Consider the following 21376-nt stretch of genomic DNA (forward strand, 5'->3'; position numbering starts at 1 on the left):
AAAAAAAAAAAAAAGACTGCACCATCTCTGGCTGCCAGAACTTGAAGGGGCCACCTTTACATTTGGGGTGGAATTGGACCCAAATATCATTGAAAATAAAATTTACAAGTATTTTTTTGTCACCAAAAATTTTTAGCCCAAAACTATAGGAGAGGGAAAGCGCATACAGTTCTGGGGAAGTCCTCACGCCATGTTTTCACAGACATCTTATCCTTATTCTTGTTCCAGAAGGTCAGCACTTCAGAGCAGAAGATGTGGCTCGGCTGACTGAGCACTGGCCGAGCAGCACGAAACCCTAAGTCCGATGCCTAGCAGCACATACGCTGGGCACGATGGTCCATGCCTGTAAGCTTCAAATTCAGTGCCAGAGGTAGGAGGATGCCGGAGGTAGGTCATCCTCAGCAAGTTTGTTGCCAGCCTGGGTACTTGTGACCTTGACTCAAAAACAAAAGTCAGAACTTCGTATCCAAAAATGATTCATATAAGCCAAAGTCTTCAGTTAGGACGGTCCATGCTTCATACCCAAATGCAACCATGGTGTGCTGTGCAATACAACAGTCTAATCTAAATAAGCGGGTGATCAATGATCAGGCCACACCTTAGACACCTTGATAACTCCTTACTGTAGCACCCCAGGCCTTCAAGAGGAGGACTGTGAGGGTGAGACACGCCAGTGTAACCAGAGAATAATGTTGGCTGCACTATCGCCATCATTGTGTACACAAGACATGTTAATGTGGCTTCCAGCGGAAACAGAAATGTTTTCAATCTGAAAGATGAAATAATCTCCATCACATTTGGTCTAAGATGACTGCTATATATCAGAGCAGTAATGTATCTTTTTAAAACATGCTTAGCATTGCTTGTCACAGCCCAGACTCAGACAATGACAGCTTAAAATAATAACAATAGGCTTCTTTGATTCTTCCCTAGTAAGCCTCAAAGAAGTAAAATGAGAAGTGGGGGATGCCTTTTCAACTTCTAGCATTGTGCAATTCATGTTTAAATTGATAATCTAGATTTCATCTTCTGACCTTGAAGAGACTCACTATTTCAATTGTAAAATGCAAATCTCAACCCATCTCCCCAAAGCATTCGATAATGGATTATATGGAAATAAACATACAAAACCGACTGCTTAGAAGGCAGGTTTATAATTAATCCCCAACTCTCCACAAACTCCACTATGCTTTCTATTCCAGTCATTCAAAACCTGAAACTCGGTCCTTTTACACCTGTGGTAATACAATGGAAATTATAACGGAAATTTTCTTGGGTAGATTAATTCTTCTCTCTGTGTTAATTTAATTCCAAATTCTAATTGGTCCATGTTACAGTGCGGAAAGTAATAACAAAGGGCAGAAAGACTAACAGACATACAAGGGACTGATGGTACCAATTACTACCCTGAAAGCTGCCATTTTTCCTTTTAATTATTAACATAAACACTTTCTCTTGGACTGATCTCCCTTTATTAGACTACAGTGTTGCATCGTGGATGAGGAAATGCAGGCACTGGATTGGTATGGATGAGAATGGGAGACACTCAGGGCTGCCAGGACTCCCGGGCAACTGGTACTTGATCCATTATGGACTGAATTGATAGTCTCCAAGACTCCCTTTTTCTGAAGACAATGGTTCTCTTTCAACCTTAGCAACTTTACCAAAATGATACAACTGGGTAGCACGGTGAAAAGACTGAAGTGTGACTCCCCCTAAATTCACTCATTGAAATCATAACCCTTATTGTGACGATATCTGGTGTTGGAGATTTGTAACAGGCACAGATCTAGTCATAGTAATAGGCCCCTCCTAGTGAGATTATAACTGAATAAAGAAACCAAAGATCCAACTTTCTCTGTCCTTGGGCATACAGAAAGCAGGTTGTGGACTTGCACAGTAAGATGACTGCTGACTACAAGCCAGGAACAGGACCTTCCAGAGCCTGCCATGCTGGCACCCTGATCTTAGTAGTCAGCCTTCACTACCATCAGAAAAAGACTGGTACAGAAATCCAAAACCAGATAGGTAGAAAGACAGGCATGCTCTTGAGAGACATTGTATCCACAGAAAATAGAGCAGTCTTGTTAGTGGTAGTCTCTGTCTGAGCAGGTGTTTCCAGGTTCTTGGAATCTTGTTCAAAGAGTTGAAGAATCACAAACGAATTAATGCAGCAGGGGTTTGATTCCAAAGCAAAGTTTAAATTTGGGTTAAATGTGCTGCATGAAAGTGTGATCTGAGAAGGCTTGCAACTTAAAGAGTGCCTGGTCACTGCGACCTGGGTATTCCTTTTGTGAGTCTAGGAGAAGGAAGGGTTGGTTGCTAGGAGCAGGGCATAAGTGATCTGCTTTTGACTAATAGGCTTGGGTTCTGTAAGCCTTAGTTCACTACACACATCCTTTACTATGATGTGAATAATTTCAATCACATGCATACCCAATCATGCACAGGTAAGATGATAAAAGTTCACTCAGAGGACATGTTTACCTTACTCTGCATGTACCTAAAGCCAGTCCTAGCTGGACCAGCCCATTGTCTGCAGTTGCTGGATAAGTTTCAGGATATGTCTGACATGAAAAGGACATCAATTAAAACCAAAAGATTACCTATACCCAACCCCTAGCAACAGATTTCTCCTCCTTCTGGATCCACAAAAAAGGGAGCCCCAAGCAGGGACTCTTGAGCACTCTGGATTGGAGTCCACTGCTCCTTTGTAGTATAGATAACCTCTACCTTCACTTAGCTTCTGGAGAAAATTCCTTGCCACCTGTATGTTTCTTTAGTCTTTGAACAATGCTCAAAATGCCTAGAAACACTAGATCCACAGAGATGACCAGAATGGTGTGGTGTGTTCCTGTGTGTGCTTGTGTTTGTTTATTTTCCAATAGAAAAAAAATCACCTCTTTTTAATTTTATTTATCTAGTTTTTCTTTTTTCTGAGAACTCACTGTGGGGAGACCCTAAAAGGTAAGGGTATATAGTTATTGTAGAGTCAATCATGAGTGAAACTGGTCAAAAGCCACAGATGATCCTTGCTCCAAAGTAGTTACTGGTTTTATGAAGTTTCTTCTGTGTTAAGCAATAGAACAAAGAATATTATAAATACAAGCCTAAACATATATGGACACAGACAAACAGATTTCATCACCATAGGACAATCTCTACTACAGGACTGAGACGTGTCTGATGAGCTCTCGCCTTTGGGTTGGTGAAGCATTATGCAGTAGATTGTAAGAGAGGGCCAAGGGGAGGCTGCAGTTCCTCGTGAGGGGCATGTGGATCTCTCAGGAGTAGATCACCCACAGCTCAAGAGGCAGGACCGGAGTGACCCTCTTTCTGGGCTTGCTGGCTTGGCTGTGTCTTGGTGAAGGCTGTAAAGGCCTATACGTATGGCATCTCTGACCTTCTGCCAGGCTGCTATGTGCCTTGCCAGAAGAGGGATGTTTGTGTAGCAGAGTCACAGGTTTCCCTACACTTTGCTGTCTCAGTTCTAAGTGCAACAGATGGTAATTTCATCTCATCCACACTCAGATTTATGCAAGTTTCATGTAACACTGTTTTCCCAGTGTCTGGGGTTATCACCCTTAGAACAGGAACAAGAAAGTGAGCAGAGCCCTTGTCAGGAGATGGATATGGCAGTTCAGTTTCTGCATATCATAACTTTTAATTGCGGCAAACTAGGAGGCAATTGGGCCTTGTGGCAGAAGAGGACACCAACATCAGGGCAACCTCTTAGTTGGGCATATGTTTACTGTAGCCCCTCTGTACCTGGGCTCTCCCATGTCTCACAACCTATACTTCCTATGTCTCAGAAACACCTGGAAAGGTGAAAGCAGTTACATGAAAAGATCCATGGCTTCCAACATAGAGTAACTTAAAAAAAAAAAAAAAAGCCTAAGAGAACTGTGACACCCACCCTGTAAGCTAGGGTTTTTTCACTTATGACTTTGGCAAATTCAATGCTTTCTACTGTAACCCATTGGGGTCTGATACACTAGGGCTCATGGAATACTAGTATGCACAGCCAGGTTTACCAGATGGCTATGGTCAAAGGTGAACATGACCTGGCAGAATAGGTTCTGGTTACCTAAGCATTCTCTGTTGTTTAAAAGAAAAAGAGGAAGAAGAAGAAATTGTCAATTTCATTCAGACGAAGATTGAGGCAGAAACGAAAGTTCTGCCGCTGACTCCAATATTTATTCTTTTTTGTTTTTTTAAATAAAACTGATTTGGATCAGTTTGAGATAACTGCTGGGAATGGAACGTTTTCCTTTCAGGTATGTCGCTTGTTTTTGTTTCTGATATGGTCTCATAAGGAACACTGCTGATATTTTTCTGTGTGACATTGTAGTCCTAGAAGAGTTAAAATAAGAAACTACCTGCTTAATCTGCCAGAAAACACACGAGAGGAGCAATCAGCTCTGCAGAGAGTTGCTGGGAACGAGGATGCCTGGCTGCTTTAGGCCTTGCTGATTGTCAGTCTTTCAAAATTCAAGTCATTACCAGATGCTGATCTACTATAATATTGTGATATTTTATCTGATTACACTTACCTGATTGTGCCTTATCTGCTATTTGCCTTCCCATTCTTCCATGTATATTAAATGCAGGTGCTTTTATTATTCTGAGAGCTAGAGAGTGTTGACTGCACTGAATATAAATGGGGATATTATATCATTAACTTGCTCTGAAAGCAGGGCCATTCACTGTGTAAATCACATGCAAGGTACCTGCTGGAGACACAATAAACCATAATGTCTTGAGAAAGAAAGCCACGCGGAATGGATAAGGAGATAAAAATTTAAGGCATTGTTAAAGAAGGGTAATCTTCAAAATCCTATTTGGTTCTTTCAAACTCTAGCGTTTGTTGATAATACAACCTTTATATTAGAAACTTTTTTAAGTTAGGGAGGCAAATCTTCTGGGAAGACATCACACCATGAGTTTCTGTCACCAGTGGAAATGGCACAAAACCCACAACTAGTAACAGTCTGTGGATTAACTGGCTTAGGAGGACATTGCTAGTGCATGAGGCTAAGCTCTTAGAGGACTGTTCTTCGATTTGGCAAATATATTCTAATTTGGATGGGTTGCCTGGACAACACCAACAATGCCAAATGGTGCCCCCATTTTCAGACATTAAAAGGTGAGAAATTTAGACTCTGGCTGCAAATTTCAAAGGAAGCAATGTGCAGAGAACTGCAACAGAACTGAGCAAGTGCCTGGCTTCCCGACACTCTGAGGTGACACGCTCCGTTTGGCTTCCACTGGATCAGTCTTGCCAAAACTTAATCCACAGTCACTTAAGTTTCAGGAAATCTATTTTCTGAACAGATGTGACGTGAGAGCTGAAATGAGCCGCTGCCCTCTGCTGAAGAGAATATCCGGCGGCCTGCTCACTCAACAGCGTCACTCTCCTCTCCTCACACAGCAGATGGGAGACACACAATCCACATTACTTACCTTTTCACTGCCGTGACAAAAGGCCACTGAAGGACTGAGGGCATAACTCAATGTTTGGCTGGGATGGATTTTCAGAATTGCAAAACCCAAACAAAAAAGCTGAAAAGCAACTCAATGGAGGGACTGCTTTGGTTCACAGTGTGAGGATGTGGTCCATCGAGTAGGAAAGACAAAGTAGCGGAAGTGCTCCTCAGCTGTGACTCCTCCCTCTCCACACTCAACGAAACAGGAAATCAAGCAAGAAAGGCTGGCATTCGACTTGCTTTCTCTTTTCTTCCCCCCTCCCCTTTTTTTTCAGGTGGGTCTCCCCATTCAGGTAAGCCTCGCCAGGAACAGCCGGCTAGACACTTCTGAAGGTCTGATTCCAGATGATTTTAAAATCAATCATGTTGACAACTAAGATCAAGCATCATGCTTCCCAGGGGCATAAGCTACAGTCTTAGCCTGAAAGAGTGAGACCAGTCACATTATTCCGATCTAGCTGTATAGAGAGGGCAGGTATGAGGACCAGTGGGACCAGGAGGAGGAAGTAACCTGTTTATTTTCCTCCCAGGTTCCTGTGGGAAGAGACTCCTTGTGCTGGCTGTTACCCAGACATGACAGTCCATACCGTTACCTGAAGCAACTATGCTAAAGGAAGTCAAGGTAGCCTTTGGATCAGAAAAATCATTAGTGTTATTAAACTCCAGGCCAGAAGGCAGAACAAACTTTGGAAAATGGTCTGGTTTTTTTCCCACAATTCCAAACCTGCATACATTTTCTCAAAAGAGATATTTAATAGGATTTTTGTGATCTTGTTAAACATACTTGAACCTAAATAAAAGTAATTTTAACTGGCTGTTATTTTACATACTTTAGAAGATCTATTCTCAAAAATCATGAAATTCAGTAAGGTAGAAATAAATAAATAAATGAGCTATGTCTAAATATTAAAGCTGTAAGGTTTTTAGCAAAGGAGAATGTATGCGTAAGTCACAAAAACGATTAAAGTTTAAATTTTCTGCTCATCAAAAGACACCATGATGAAAATGAAGAGTGATCTCAGAGACAGTGAGCCTCTGAAACACTGACGAAGGACATGTATGGCAAAGGACTGCTGTCCAGACCAGCTAGAGCTGGAACAACACAACAGAGAGACAAGCAGCCCACTTAAACTGGCAAAAAAAATATATTTTCAAAAATATATATTCAAAAAAAACCAAAATATATATATATATATTCACTAGTGGCCAATGACTACATGGAAAGCACCATGTATCTCAGGGAAATGTAAATTAAAACCAAATGGGAAGGTGAGAAATACACCAAAAGAGAAAGATACACGTCTACTTTTTCATTCCCTAGCAGTTTCTGAATCTAGATTATTCTACTCTAGATCCCCGGCCTTTTCTAGCTGAGGATTCCAGATTGATCAGCTTCCACTGTCTAGTTCTTTTTCAGTGTCAAACTTTCCTCTTTTTTTCCCCCCGATACTTCTACCTCAGGAGACATCAACTGTGCATATAGCCCAAATTTGCTACAATAGCCCGAATGGTATTTTCATTAGCAAACACAAGAAATGTCCAAATACGGTGGGTGGGGGAGCACCCTCATAGAAGCAGAGGAAATGGGATAGGGGGTTTCTGGAGGGGAAACTGGGAAAGGGGATAATATTTGAATGTAAATAAATAAAATATCCAATAAAAATGTAAAAACATATGTCTAAATAACAGAAGTCAATGTTTCTACCTTCTTACTGTTAGAACAAATTCTTTCAGGAGGGGCAATGCTTAAGAGAAAGCTGCACATTATCAGAAAGATACATAGCTCAGTTTACTGTTCTGTGAGGCTATCTATCACATTATCTATTTCACAAATCATTTTTGCCCCTGTGAAGTGATATTCCCAATAAAACTTCTAAATGTAAAAAGATATAAATATTATCCAAATGTAAAAGGGTTTTCCAAACATACAAAAATATCTAGAAAAAGCATTCCAAGGAGAAAACTGCTGTTGAAGCTTTAAAAATGGGATCCATGGTGTCTGGGGAGATCTCTCAGTCAAGGGGGCCCATGGTGTCTGGGGAGGTCTCTCAGTCAAAGGATGGGGATCTCATTTTGAATCCCCAGTACCCATGGAAACATCTGGACATGGCTGGACATGCCTGTAACCTCAGCATTGTGGAACAGAGGCAAGCTACTCCCAGGAACTCATTGTCTACTCAATGTAGCAAAACCAGCCAGCTTCTGGTTTAGAGAGAGACCTTCTCTTAAAGCTACTAGTAAAACAGGAAGGAATATGACACAAATGTTCTTCTCTGGCCTGCCTTCACATGTGAAGTGTGTACAACACTCCCCCCCACACACACACATATGCACACATACACATGGAAAATGTGACACAAATTTTTAACTATTTAAACTTTTTCTTCCCTCACTGACTATACCTGTGAAAGAGCCAATGGCAAGTCACTGATCATACAGGTATCTCCTGACACTTCATTTATTGTCTTTGGACACAGAAAAGGAACCATCTATGTCTGTATTTCACTTGAAAGTTCAATCACATTAACTCTATTTTGGATCACCTCCTATTCACTCAGAATTGGATATGTTGGCAGGTGCCTGGTAAGGAGACAGGAAGTCTTAGGCAACACTATGAGTTTTCAGTTCCTGTGGAGCATTTACTAGAGAAATGTGGCAGGGTAGGAAGGACTGCTAATGTGTTATAAACAGTCCATGTTAGAGTGAAGCTCATTAAAACTGTTCTAAAGAGAGATGAAGGACTAGAGAGATGATTCTGCAATGCTACTCTTTCAGGGGATCCAGGTTCCAGTCCCACCACCCACATGCTGGCTCACGGCCATCTGTAACACAGTTACAGGGTGTCCAATCCCTTCTGGCCTCCACAGGCTACCAGGTATACAAGTGGTATAGAGACATGCATGCAGGCAAAATTCCATACACAAAAAATAAAGAGAGAGACAGAGACAGAGACAGAGACAGAGACAGAGACAGAGACAGAGACAGAGACAGAGACAGAGACAGAGACAGAGACAGAGGGAGGGAGGGAGGGAGGGAGGGAGGAGAAAGGAAAGAGAGAGACAGAGACAGAGAGAGAGAGACAGAGAGAAAGACAGATAGAGAGAGAGATGCAATTCCCTCATGCAAGAAGCTTGTTGAGTTCCAGGAAGTAAACAACTCTGAAAACTCAGGAAGTTCCTGAACCTGACAGGATGCACTAGCCCCTGACTCTGAGAGCAAATTAAATACTAAAGGCAGCTTGGAGACACTCCCGGACAAGACAAGATGCCTAGAAGCAGCTCAGGTCAGCTGAGCTACCCATCAAGCTGCCTGCAAGCTGTGCAGCCTGATCCAGGCTTCTAGATTTGTAATCTTGCTAAGGTAGGCTCTTGATGATGCGACAGTCTGAGTCATTTCTTCTTCTTTAAGTAACCCCTCACGCATATTCCTATACATAACCCCAATAAGACTCACTGGTTCACCAAGTTGGCTCTTAGTTGGGATCATTAATTTGTTGTCACATCTGCCCAGTAACAGTGCTGAACAACAAAAGTTCATATGTATGCTTTTATGTGTGTATGCTTTTATACACATTAACTGACATACACATAGTACATGTCACAAAACAAGGTCTTATAAGTATGGCCAAAATAATGTAACAAGACTGCCAAACCTTTTTTGGTTGTTTTTGTTGTTGCTTGCTTGGTTTTGGTTTTGGGTGTTCTGATTTGGTTTTTCAAGACAGGGTTTCTCTGTGTAGCCCTGGATGTCCCAGACTTGCTTTGTAGGCCACACTGGCCTCAAACTCACAGAGATCCACCTGTGTCTGCCTCTACCTCTGCCTCTTGAACTGGGATTAATGCTCAGCTAGTGCCAAATGTTTTAATGGTAGAGTTTTGAAGGTCATCAACAAAACATATCAATTTCTCATCCCAAGACACTATGTCAAATTCAACTCATCTGAACAGTCATAGCTAACTTGTACAACAGCATGGAAAGGTGGTTTTGTAGACCTAGCAGGGTAGAATGTTCCTCCCTCCGCTGTACTTAAAATATAATATGCCCTCATATACAGTGCTCAGCTGATGACCTATTAGCCTTTGTTGTAAATTCTCTCATCTCTACTAATATCCAAGCATCTAGGTTAGAAACAAGGGCATCCTTAAAAGTTAGAAGTTGAGCAGCTATTTGCTTACAGACTAACTCATCCATCTACAGATTGATCTCTGCCAAATTCTCCATGATTCTGTTACTCTGTTATTTATGAGGAGCCGTGCCTTCATGTTTCAGAAATTGCCAACCCGTCAGCACTGATGGGTAAGTATTTGTCTTGCTCACTCAGCGGCAAAAAACATACATAATAAATTCTTAGGAATGTTATCTCTTTTGTTTAAAGCCAAAACAACTGCTGAATTATTGATTGGCCACAGAATCTGTTCATAGGTAGAAGGAAATGCCACTTGTTAAAGATGAGAAGGACTTTAGCACTTCTGTGTTTCCAAAAATCAGAGAAGTTTTCATGTTCTAATCCCAACACCTAGGAGGCTTTGGCAGGAGGCTCATGTGTCTGAGGCCTGCCTTTAGCTACATAGAGTGTTCCAGGCTAGCCTAAGCTACAATGAAAAATAAGTAACACATGAGAATTAAAATAAGGAAGAGTGTTTCATGACTAGAAAACTATTCCTGAATACCCTTAAATTATTTTAATTCAATTATTTCTTACAGGAAGATGGCAGCAGGTCATTGGCTAACTGTCCATTTGATTAAAAATAATAATAATAAAATAAAACTTGTGATTCTTAACCCTCCTAATGCTGGGACCCTTTAATATTGTTTCTCATGTTGTGATGACCCCCAACCATAAAATTATTTCAGTACTGTTATGAATAATGTAAATATCTGATATGTCACAAACACACACACCTGCCCTAGAGGGGTCACAATCCACAGGCTGAGAACCTCTACTTTAAATAAACTTACTGCACTTTTATACTTTAATGTAGCATCTGCCTTTGTATTATGACACTGTCATATAAACATTATTTTAAAGCATAAAACAGAACTGTACATTCATTTTATTTTATTTTTTGCTGTTTAATAAGGGCCAAAAGCTGCTATCATTCCAAGTATATCAAATCCTATTTAATACAGGAAAAAAAAAAACAAGATGTTAGCATACTATTTTATCATCAACGAAGAAATCCAAAAAGAAATTTTTAAATTTTATACCAGCATAAAATACCTCATTTTGAAAAGCTAATGAATAGGGAAAACAGATGAACTAAGTCAAAACACACTGTTAAAAGAACCAGGGGTGGCCAAGTGGCTGCTAGGTGACAGGGCCACTAACACTTTTAACAAGGGTAAACATTTTCTTGCATAAAACAAAGTACAGATGAATAAACTAATGTAATAAGCAATGCATTCTATCAGGCAAACAAGGTAGCCTTTTATTTGCTGAGACTCCCTGCCTGAGCTTGTGTTGCACCGCAGTGGAAATCATCATCGTCGATTATAGATGATCAATACATCACTCAATCACCATCAGAAGTTTCTTCTTGAAACATATGCAAATTAACAAAGGGATCCACGGGCAGAGAGTGTGCAGAGAGGGGGAAGTTTGGAGCACTCAGTCCTAAATGGGATGTCTTCATCAAAACCCTCCCCTGGAGGCTCAGGGATGTATGCAGAAGAGAAGGCAGAGAGATTATAAGAGGCAGAGATGGGGAATGACTCCAAGGAACCTGTGTCTTCCAGACACAACAGGACAGATACGCATATTCATGCACAGAGACTGTGACAGAATGCATAAAACCTTGTGGTGGTTTGAGTATGCTTGGCTCAGGGTGTGGCACTATTAGGAAGTGTGGCCTTGTTGGTGTGGGTATAGCCTTGTTGGAGGAAGTGTGTCACTGGGGTAGGGAGGGAGACTTTGAAAGCCTCCTCCTAATTGCCTGGCAGACAGTCTAGCTCTTAGCAACTTCTGCACCATGTCTGCCTGCCGGCTGCCATGACAATAACAGACTGAACCTCTGAAAGTATACATGAACCCCAATTAACGGTTGTCCTTTATAAGATTTGCCTTGGTCATGGTGTCTCTTCACATCAATGAAACAGTAATTAAGACAAGCCTGTACAGGTTCAAATCAGAGAAAATGCTAGCATGAAGAAGAGGAGGTTAGTACAAAGTCCCACCCTGTACCAGGAAGGTATTTGCAAACTGATAGCTGTTGGGAAAGAGAAAGTCAGTTTCCTCCAACGGAGTGTCACTGGGTCTATCAGCCACACTGCAGGCCATGCCCCACACTCAGGAATAACTAATTGACCAATACAACATAGAGTTCATGGTTTGGTTGGTTGGGGGACAGAGCAGTGGATGCTTTTGTTTCCTTTTGTTTTATTTTTGTATGTTTTGATTTTCAATTTGTGGGCTGGTTTAGAGAGAGAGAAACAGGCAGAGAACATGAAGTTGGATGGGTAGAGACTGGGAGGAGTTGAGGGAGACCTGATCGTTCATTTGATTATATTGTATAAAAAATGATTAAAACATAAATTTGAAAACAAAAAGACAATTCTTTGCTACGGGGAGCAGGAACCCAGACCAAATCAGGGTAAATAAAGGCTCCACATCTGCAAAGAGTGTGCATGGCTCAATTTTTTTTAAGATTGGGGTAAGGTCTTCTAAATCAGAAATCAAAATGAAGTAGACAAAGGAAAGTCTGCATTGAGGATGAACTCTGGTATATACTCTACAACAAAGTTACACATTACACACATTATTCTCTTGGCTACAGGCAAAGGCCAGTGTTGGAGCTTCTGAGATGGTGGCCAAAGACCCAGCTCCCCATGGGCCCTTGGCTAACGGAGGAGGTCTGCACTCTGATGGCAGATTCAAGGCACTTCACTGTATTTTAACTTGTGAAGTGTGATTGATAATTAATATGATCAAGAACTTTAACTTTCTTCTCTTTCAAGAACTTGACAATTTATCTCCCATATAAACATAACCTAAGTATTCTCAATTTTGATTAACAAACCAAAAATCAATACAAACAAATAAATAAACAAAATGCAAATGATCCTGGAGTTTCTGGAGTGCTACCAATCTTCTTTTGTTTAACTGAAATGGTAATAAGATATCTGTTCAATTTATATTACCTGGACATTAGAACTATTAAAGACATAACAACAGCTATTTTGACCATGCTTAATGAAGTAAAGAACTATCTGGATGCCTGAAGTGGCAGGTGTCTCAATACAGACATTAGAAAAACAAAACAAACAAACAAACGAGCCAAATGGAGATTTAATAATTGAAATACACGACTTAAAAGGCTTTAAAGGATACTGTATGGGATTAACAGAAAGACTGAGATGAAATTGGGATGAATCAGTCAATTTTAAGGTAATCTAGTAAATTACCTAGTCAGAATAAGAGAAACCTTTTTACTTTCAACAAAGCCTTGGGGAATCTTTGTGACAATGTCAAAAGGCCTAATACACAAGTAGCTAGACTTGCAGAACACAAGGAGACCAAAAAAAAAAAAAATAAAGCCAATATTATGACAGTAAACAAAAGGCATATTTCCCACAAGAGAGTAAGAGCTTATTTAGAAAGTACAAAGGCCAGACAGACAACAATAGAATGACATCCCAGTGCTGAAAGGAGGCAACTTGGGATTTTATTCTCAGTGAAAATACCAAAAATGAAGGAAGTGCTCTACTCTGCTCAAAATGAAGTAACAGGAAATGGGTTTGCTCATCCATAAAAACCAAAACCCAGAGAGAGCATGGGAAACCTGAATTTCCAGATATGGCAGGACAGAAGCAGGGACCAAACAAGGTATGGCCTGCAACCGTTTTGAGATTGTCTAGGTAATAGATGATCAGGGAAGCAATGGAACCCCAGGCGGAGCACAGATCAGCCCCTCAGATGAGGAAGTCACCTCTAAGTCCAGAAAGCGTGCAGGAGTTCCCAGGACCAATGGGCCTCTCTTTCCACTGATGGCCGACTAGGTCATCTTCTTATACTTATGCAGCTAGAGACATGAGCTCCGGGGGGTACTGGTTAGTTCATATTGTCGTTCCTCCTATAGGGTTGCAGACCCCTTTAGCTCCTTGGGTGCTTTCTCTAGCTCCTCCATTGGGGGCCCTGTGATCCATCCAATAGCTGACTGTGAGCATCCACTTCTGTGTTTGNCTGTGATCCATCCAATAGCTGACTGTGAGCATCCACTTCTGTGTTTGCTAGGCCCCAGAATAGCCTCACAAAAAAAAAAAAAAAAAAAAAAAAAAGAGTTCGCAGGAAAGTACAGCAGACATAAAAGAGAGCAATACAAAAAGAGAGAACTCAAGGTCTGCCACGGATCCCACAAATATGCAGCTGAGCACCAAAGCAACCTGAGGCCAAGGAAAGGTAGGGGTGGAGTGGGTGTTCCCCCCCTCAAGGCCAGGCACAGTGCTGCTCACTTAGCCATGTGGAGTTTATGGATTAGACACAGAGGATGTCCCAGTACCAGGGAATCGTTAGCCATAGGTTGAATATAATACAGTTCTGCCTGCCAGATCTCAAAAGCAAGAACAAAAAGCACTATACTCTTTATAATAACTGTTTCAATAAAAGGTTCATTATTACTTATGCAATTAAAATGTTGCACAGGCAGCAAAGTAGCATTCAGAATGACTGGCATTCCATCAACAGTTGCTAGGTGGACAAAGATAAAGAAATCAACTGAAAGAAGCCTAGAACTGCAATTGCAGAGCTGCTAAGTTAGGAGGACAAGCACCATTTTAAAAGAGGTATCAGAACTGATTCCAGAAGCGTTCAAAGTCAGGTGGACAATATACAGAGTTCTTAAAAACTCTAGCACGAGAAACGCACTGAATGGGATCAACACCAGTTTAGGTTGGTGAGTTTAAAAGATTGATAATGAACAAAGCACTAGTAAGATGTGCTAAAAATACAGTGTTATATATGTATACTTGGAGTGCTCAAAGAAAAATGTAGGGCAATAAGAATATTTGTAAAAATGATGGCGTCAAATCTTCCAAATGTGGCCTAAAAAAGAGGGTGACAAATCTAAGAATCTCAGTGACCTCCAAATGAAAGAAAATAGGAAGAAAATGCAGTAAACCACACTGCAGTCAACTTATCCAAAATTAGTAGTGAATAAAAGTCTAGGGTTTATAGATGACAGAGTACTGGTTGGGGGTAAATACAAGGAAGTACTGATACATGTGACAACATGGACAGATGAACAATAAAATTAAAAAGCTAGACACAAAGCCAGACACCTATTACATGCTTCCATATATATGACCTACTCCAGGTAGGCAAGTCCAAGTATAAACATTGTATTAGTGTTGCCAGGGGCTGAGAGAAGGAAGGATGAAGGAATGCCTTCATCAGTAAGATGCATCTTTTTCAGATTATAAAGATTTTCTAGACTTAGATAATGGCAACCCATAATTTTGTAAAAGCCACTGAACTGTACACCTTTAAAGGCTGAACTTTACATATGTGAATGGCATGGCAACCAAACGGAGAGGATTAAAGTGGCAGAGATACACTGAGGAACACTGCTAGCCCAACGCACTTTGACTCCACCAGAATACTGTAAAAATGCCAGAATGAGCAGTTATAAATTTGCAGAGTTTTAAGTAAAAGAACAACGAGATTTAATTACTGCATTTAAGTGTTTTAAATGTAACTGCTACAGAAGGTGAGATAGCTATTGTAAGAATAGAAACAGGGCTGTTAAACTATCAAATATTTTCCCTATCAGCCGACAGAAAGAAGCTGTCTCTTAGCCTGATGGCAATGAAAGACAGAAGATGAATCACTGCTGGTGGAAACCAATTTATTTAGTCCCTCCGAGTGGGTTATTTATGACTTGTCAACACGTGCTGTTAGTGCAATTAAACATAAAAATCTGATGTTCTCTCCTCTCTATAACTCCACCCTTTATAAAAGAATGGACAAATTTAGAACATGGAAATTTTATTTTAAGTTCCTTGTGCTTTTTGTTATTTTGTTGAGGTGCTATCACACACCTGAAATAGCCATTGCTTTGACTTGATAGATCTAAATGCTTACACAAGGACTGTCCATTTCAAGATAACGCAAGCCTCCACATTTAAAACAATGAACTGATAGAATGTTCGTTGAAAGCCCGAGACAGCAAACTCATGGCTAATGAAAAATATGATTACTTAACCATTGTGTGAACAATCTCTTGCAAATAAAGTATTCTGCTCATATTTACTACATGAAGAGCATGTTATGAAATTTCACTTTGCCTAGGCCTCCAAACCATTTACACATACACGAAGGTCTTTCTTATACCATCATAAACACCAGAGCTAGAACAGTAACTATTAAATATTTGGGAGAGCAAGAGGGTTGTAAGCAGTATTTGTTAACTTTGTCACTTATCTGCCAGATTGAACAGCCTGTCATTCCTAATGATGCTCTTCATTGAACTTATACCTTTATTTATTTGGAGTTTTTAAAAATTTATTGATTCTCTTTATATTCCATTATCAGCCACCCCTTTCCTCCCAGTACCCCTCATGCAGATCTTCCCCCATTCCAACCGCCACACCCCCAATCCCACTACCCAACCCCACTCCACTTATTTGGAGGTTTTTTTTTTTTAAAGAGAGCATTTTCTTTTTAGATTCTATGCATACAAATGTTTTGCCTGCATGTATGCATGCACATCACATGTGCCCCTGCCTGGTACCTATGAAGGTCAGAAAAGAGCATCTGAAGCTATAACATAACATAGGTGTTGGCAACCAAACTTGGGTCCTCTGCGAGAGTAGCAAGTGCTCTCAACCACTAAGCCATCTCCTCAGGCCTGTCTTCTGTTTTTTTGAGATTGGGTCACACTATCTGGCCTGACTTTCTTGGAGTTAGTTCATTATGTAGACCAGGCTGGTCTTGACCTTAGATTCACCTGTCCCTATCTCCCGAGTGCTGAAGCTAAATGGCATGAGCCACTATGCTTGTCTTAATTTATACCTGGATTGGCCCTGAATCAAGGTCAGCAGTTTACTGAAGCTGTTGGTCTGTTGGCCATTTCAGAAATTTGTAAATCTAATGGTCAATTCATTAAAAAGAAACATCTGGCAAAAAAAAAAAGAAAGAAAAAGAAAAAAGAAAAAGAAATGACACCTGGAAAGCACCCAGTGCTCTGCAAACCCAGCTCACTAGCTCTGGGCCTCTCGGAGCTTCCAGCAATAAACATGTGCATTAAATGACATCAAGGGACTAAGGACCAGAAGTGCACAAACCATTTCTTTCATTCTATTGTTGCAATGAAAAAGAATCCCATTGTTTCCAGCAAGCTTAAGAGAAGGTGATTGCAACCAAGACTGAATTCAAATCCAAATACATGTAAATGTGTCTAATAATGTGTTTTCAAATAGTTGTCCGTGGTTGAGGCTACTTTTACCTAGGAAATCAAGAATAAAGTCTTGATATAAGCTTGAATAAAATCTCCTCGACAATACATTTTTACAACAAAATCTATTTGCCAAAATTGCTCCCACTTCTTGCAGACTAACCTCACTCATCACTAGAAACACCAACTAACATAGGATACATGTGAGGATACTTAGAGCGGATATCACTCTTGCGGAATGATGTTTGCCTTTGCTTCTTTCCAAGACCCATCATCGTCATTCTGTCATGTCTTTCACTACCAGATGTCACCTGTCCCTGCTGTGTGTGCTTCCCCTGTGTATCTCCCAACACCTCTCACCTGCAACATTCACCGAACCTTTGGAGTAAGCAACCATAGTTAGCAAGTGTTTTAGAATACTAAGACTTTGTAATTTCATAATTATATGTAGAATATCTTGATATCTTAAGGATATCGACCAGCCCCTTGGTTTTCTTATTTGTGAAAATGTTTTCTCTCCAGATTGCAGCATGCCTTTTTTGTTTTATTTCTTATATACTTGGAAAATGGAGTCTCATATACTTATCACTGTATAGTCTACTTAGGGAAAAAGTTTGCATACCATTAATTTAATTATCAGATCATAATTTAGAAATAAGGAAAGCAATACAACTATTAAATTATATCTAGATAGACTCCGCCCAATAGTGTTCTCTGTTGTCCAAGTAAGTTACAAAAATCCAAACTATTTTAAAGAAATTAGGAATTAACAAAAAAAAAAGCTTTTCCTAAATATAGAAAAATCTTCTACTTCAAAATAAATGAATATGCATGTACTTTTGATAACCAAATCCCATTCGTGGAAAATAGATACAAGGAAAAGAACTACATTTGAGTAGTTACATACACTGAAATGATTGTGGGCTGAAAAAACCCTTAGATTCTTCACTGCAATTCAAATAAATATTAAAAATGAGTTTGATCTATTCACAGAAACCAATTAAATGCAATATTTGAAACAAGATCTCAGCTAGTCAAAAAACAAATAAACAAAACAAATAAATGTGAGCACTGGAGAGATGGCTCAGTGGTCAGGAGCATGCCTGCTCCTGCAGAGGACCCGAGTTAGGTTCCCATCTGCCTGTAACTCCAGCTCCATGGCCATCAGACACCTTCTTCTGGCCTCTGTGGGCACTGTGCTCAAGTGCACAGACTCACACACATTAATATGTACAATTACAAAAAGAAAAAAGAAATCCCGGGCCCAAAGCCCATGAGATGTTTCAGCAGGTAAAGGCACCTACCACCAAGTCTGATGAGCAATCACCGCAGGGACTGACATGGTTGAAAGAAGGAACCAATTTGCCATCAACTGTCTTCTGACCTCCACACGCACAGGTAAATATAATACAATTAATTTTTTTAAATTCTGATTTGGTTCTATGATTATAGAGCATTTCTGCTTAAAAATTAAAAAACACGATTTTAAGTTCACAACAACTTAAAATTATTTTTCAATTATATTTTACTGAACATTTTTATGAAGGTTCTTGTGGATGTATATGTGGGTGTGAGTATGCATGCACATATATCTTCAGGAATGTGGAAGCCAGAGGTCACTCATTCACCGTGTTTTTAAACACAAGATCTCTCATAGGTCTGAGGATTGCCAATTAGACTAGGCCAGGCTAGGCTGTGAGGCTAAGGGAGCTGTCTCCTTGCTTGACCGCCTCAGCACTCGACCACAGGCATACACCACCACACCCTGCCTTTAAATATGGCCTTTGTGAAGCTAACTCAGATCCTCTTCCTCATTGAGCTATCTCCCCAGCCCCTTTCTTAATATTTACAAATTGAGAATAGGTTTTTTTTTTAGATTTTTTTCCCATTATTTATACACTTTAAATCCCAACCACAGCCCCTCCTCTCTTCCCAGTCCCCCCACATAACCCTCCATCCCCCTTCACCTTCTTCTCTGAGAAGGGGGAGGCACCCTCTGGGTACCAATTCACCCTGGCACATCAAGTCAATGCAGGACTAGGCACATCCTCTCCCACTGAGGCCAGACAAGGCAGCCTTGTTAGGGCAACAGGATCCACAGGCAGGTAACATGGTCGGCCTCCACTCCGGTTGTTGGGGGAAACTTGCATGAAGACCAAGCTGCACATCTGCTACATAAGTGATTGGGGGATGGGGGAGGGGGAGTTAGGTCCAGCCCATGTATGCTCTTTGGTTGGTGGTTCAGTCTCTGGGAGGCCCCAAGGGTCCAGGTTAGTTGACTCTGTTGGTCTTTCTATGGAATTCCTATTCCCTCCAGGTCCTAAATTCTACCCCCAACTCTTCCACAGGATTCCCCTAACTCCCAGAAGTTAGGCAGCCAACAAACCTAAGTGTACTCACTTATAAGTGGATAGTAAGTTTCAATGACCAATTAAGGGGAATAAGTGAGCCTGGGGGTGGTGGTGGTAGAAGTGATGGCAGTGTATGCCTTTGATCCTAGCAGCAGGGAGCCAGAGGGGGATTTCTGAGTTCGAGGCCAGCCTTATCTACAGAATGAGTTCCAGGATAGCCAAGGCTATAGAGAGAAATCCTGTCCCAAGGAAAAAGAAAAGTGAAAGATGAGAAAATGCAGAAGAAAGGAGTTCCTAGTGGGGAAGAAGAGCACACAGAACGGCTGTTCAGAAAGGCTGCTTCAGAGCAGGCTAGTGCTGACTTAGTCACCCTAAACTTCTGCTCACACAGTTCCATAAGCTCTAGACACTGACGAACCAGTCACAGTTTTATTTTCTAACAACTGCTCAGAAATAAAAGGCAAGTAATTTCAAACCAATTAGCAATAAAATGTGTTCAACACTGATGAATTTACAGATTTACTGTTAGAGAAACTATAATTTGAAAGTTCCTGGATTTCACAACAATATGCTTAATTAAAGGTTAATTTTGAAGGTTCAAAACTAACTATCAACAGCATGCTTATCCTTCATTAAGGACTATGAAGCTTTAGAAACAATCAGCACTGGCTCACAAAGCAGTGGAGTCATGCAAACCGAGACCTTCTATTGTCAAACACCCATGTAACAGAGTCTGCAACTGGTAGAGGGGCATTTCACTTACTCCACAGAGAAACCTATAAGCTACATGAGAGAATTTTTTTTTGACACATGGACTAAAATTCATCTCCTGACAAAACAGAATTTCAAGTCAGACAATTTTCCATGTCCAGACTGAGGGGGAAGAATGAATATTAAAGTGGGTGGTGGTGTGAACTGTATGAACAAGCGTTACAGTAATGAAAGGCTGACCAGTGTCCTCCACATACAACCATGCAATATTTAGTCTTTTTTTTCTCCAGTGACTAGAGCAACAATCTGATAAACTAGTGCAAAACAAAAACCAGTTTTTTACACACTGCAGAATACATAACTACTCAGTTTACATAATTTAAAGTTAATAGCAGGGAAAAACTATAAGTATAAAATTTGGCAAGAAAACGCAGTATTTTAATGTTTGAATTTAGCTGCAAATAAGGAAATACAATAAATGCTAAAAAGGAAATACAATAAATGCTTTTTAGCATTTATTGTATTTCCTTATTTGCATCTTTTAAACATTGCACATCTTTTCCTTATTTGCATCTTTTAAACATTGCACATTTTTTGTAGAAATAAAAAAGGATTATATCATAAGTAAAAGTTCCCATACTCAAATTATAATTTGATATCTTAATCTTATTGAAATATTTTCTTCCACATTAACTAATAGTAAAATCTTGCAAAAAGCTATTATACCAATGTTATCAATAAAACAATCATTCTGAAGTTATCTTTTCCACTAAGAGATAGAGATTAACAAGTAAGTCATGCTTTCTGATGAATCTGGAACCTCTTTAGGCAGAGAAGGTGTTCGTTTGGATGCTTTTTAGCATTCCTTCTATGTTATAATCAGCCTGCAAACACTATAGGCAGCAGTACAAATTTATATTATTCTGGTGATCCTGAATATCACAAAAGAAACTGAACCTTATTTAAAACTCTCACCCTGAAAGTGTTTACTTAGGGCAAACCTATTACAAGATTTCTTGATCTTTTTTGAACTTTGACAAAAACATGGAGAAAATATGCTAAAATAAACAAGTATAAGAATAACATAGCGTGTAGTGACAATGAATTCTATTCTCTTAATCTCTTAAAGGAACATTAAAATATTTGTCCTTTTAAATCTATAAAGTTACAGGCTTTAAATCTGAGGCCCTTTCCACTTTAAGGCCTGCTTACTGCCTCACTACTGTGGAGTCTCCTATCCCCATTCCTTCCCACTCTCTAAGCTGCCTTTTCCTTCTCCTTCAGAATCTTGCTTTCCACATCTCCCAGACAGGTCATGCACCTCTGCATCCAAGGCTTTCCTTACTATACATCCAGCTTCCCATGATCTCCTTGATCCAACTGCCAACTGGATTGGAGAGCACAGCAAAAGGCAGAAGAAAACAGCCACGAGTGTGCTGCC

At 40.2% G+C, this 21376-nt stretch overlaps 1 long non-coding RNA gene across 1 annotated transcript in view; it reads right to left on the minus strand.

Moving 5' to 3' along the window:
* The window catches only part of LOC110293790, a 14362-nt gene extending 8271 nt beyond the window's left edge, over positions 1–6091 (minus strand). Inside the window, exon 1 of the long non-coding RNA XR_003836444.1 lies at positions 5464–6091. This is a non-coding gene — a long non-coding RNA (uncharacterized LOC110293790). The remainder of the gene's footprint in view (positions 1–5463) is intronic.
* Positions 6092–21376: the final 15285 nt, after the last annotated feature.

Source organism: Mus caroli, chromosome 4 (assembly GCF_900094665.2).
Source record: "Mus caroli chromosome 4, CAROLI_EIJ_v1.1, whole genome shotgun sequence".
Lineage (NCBI taxonomy): Eukaryota > Metazoa > Chordata > Mammalia > Rodentia > Muridae > Mus > Mus caroli.